Genomic DNA, 2,320 nt, shown 5'->3' on the forward strand with positions numbered 1-2,320 from the left:
ACCAACCTGTGGCCCCAGGAGCGCTCAGCCCTGGGCCTGGCCTCCCTTTGTTCCACTCCTGGATCCCGGCAGCACGGCTGTAAAGCAATTTCCAGCTGCAAAGCAGGGTGGAGAGCCTCCGAGAGCATCTCTCTGCCCCTCCAGACGGCCACACATGGGCAGTGACCGGGTCCATTAGCACGTGAGCACCTGCCCCCGTGGGCTGGACAGCGGGAGGCAAAAGGAGATGCTGGGGGGGGGGTAGCAGAGGGATAAGGTGCCTTGCTAGGGATCCAGGAGCTTGGGTTTGTGCCTCATTCCAGGCCCAAGATAAAGGCTGCCCCCATCCCACCCAGTGGGGTGTGGGTTGCTGCAGCTCAAGGTGATGCTTCCCACATGGGTTGCTTGTCTAGCCCCCCAGCTAACTAAGCTTTATTGCAGTTGCATCTCAGGCCCTCGGGCAAGCCCCCCCCCCCATGCCTTTTTGCCTCCGCCGAAACGGCTGCTACTCTCCCGTGTGGGACGGGCTCTGCAGAACCGGGGGTTGTCATCGGCATCGTTACAGGGCAGAAATCGGAGCTCCGTCCCTGCACGAGAAGGCGACGCGTCCGCAGATCTCTCAGGGAGGTGGGAGCCTTGGGAGCACCGATGCATCTGTGAAAGTGAGGCACCCCCATGCTTGCACAGATCCAAGCGTGGGCCTTGCTGCTGTGAGTCAAGCATCCCCCAAACACTGCCAGTCTGAGCTCTTCGATGAGACCGGGCCCCAGGGCCCCCAGGAGGAGCAGCCAGAAAATTCAGGCCTGAATAGCTAGAAACCAGTAGAGCTGATACTGGACCTTATCTACTGCCCTTCTGCCAACAGTCCAGTCCAGCAGCCCAGTGCGCAGCCATCCAGCCAGTGAGCACCCACCTGCCAAGACCCCCAGGCCACAAATGCTACCCACCAAGCAAGAAAAGATCAACGCCCCCCTCCCCAACTTGGTCACAGCCCCCCACACCCATCACCAGCGGCTGTAAACAATCCTGGCCCTAATCCCCAGATGGCTTTTCCATTGCAGAGTCAGGATAATCCATATGTTTGCAAGCCCCAGGCTTTTGGAGAATCACTGCTAATCCAATTGGCGAGAGCAGTTTAACACGATCTTTGGTGGGTCCCTAGCGGGCTGCGGGCCTGGCACAGGTGTGGGGACAGTGGGACGCCGTCCATCTTGGAGGGGCTGGACCGCCTGGTGCATGGCCTGTGGGAATCGTGGCTTTGATTTACTGCTACCTGTAAATCGCCTTCCCCCTCCCTGCACTCTGCGGCTGTGTCTAGGAATCTGCTGCATCTCTGGTGTCTAACTTAGGTTTTGCAAAAAATAGGAACAGCCACAGTGCAAGGCGCTCTGTGCAGACTGCTGATCTCTCCCCCCACTCCTCCTTGATGTCCCAGGGGTCGCATTTCTGCATCCCTGCGTGCACCCGCCGCAACACAAAGGTGTCTCGGCTCCAGCATCACGCTGCAGAGCTGAGTACGTGCTGAGTGCGTGGATGACTCCTGGGCTTATCCCACATGGGGCATGCAAGGCACAGATCGGGTGCTGGTCCTAGCTGGGCAGGGATCTCCTCCCAGTTAGACTGGGCTGCATTAAGAGGAGCAGGCTGCTACCACCGAGTCCAGGGCAGTGACTGGGCTGTGAAAGGCTGGTGCTGGGGACCCGCAGGTGTGGTTTTTAAGTGAGATGTGGCTCAGGCCAGCTGACCAGAGGCAACGACTGGGGTGGAGATGAGGCAATGGGCTTTTTAAATTCCAGTTGGCAGCACCAGTGGAAACCAGAAGGGGAAGTCTGGGGCTGGACTAAACATCCAGGCCCGGATCTGTGTGTCTTCGGTGTGGCTTTAACCTGGGTTAGTCGAGCCGAGCTCGGAAGATGCATTCTTTGCCGTCTCTCTCTCGCACGTCACTCCCACCCCCGGCTATTTTTAAGCACAGGGCTGCTTTGCAAGACCCCTGCTCAGACCCTGCCCCTGCGATCTGATCCAACATGAATTTGCACCCGGAGCGAACCCCACCCCAGCTCCTCCAGCTTCTTGCTGTTGAGGCCCCACGGGGCCCATTGGATACGGAGCCTGCCCGCCTGTTCCCTCCAGCCTGATTTACAAGCCGTGACAAATGACAGCAGATGCTTCGCTGCACTGGGGCTGGGGGTCTTGCTTGTCTGGAGATGAGGAGCAGGGAAGGGGACCAGCAGGAATCCAGCCAGCCCCCGGCGCATTCCTGCGCTGGGCCCAGCTACCGGGGAGCTGATGGGAATGGCAGAGCCGGTGCCTAAGGAGAGGGGCGGGGGGGGCACGGCAG

This window comes from Gavialis gangeticus, unplaced genomic scaffold (assembly GCF_001723915.1).
Source record: "Gavialis gangeticus isolate Ggan-Ray unplaced genomic scaffold, GavGan_comp1, whole genome shotgun sequence".
Classification (NCBI taxonomy): domain Eukaryota; kingdom Metazoa; phylum Chordata; order Crocodylia; family Gavialidae; genus Gavialis; species Gavialis gangeticus.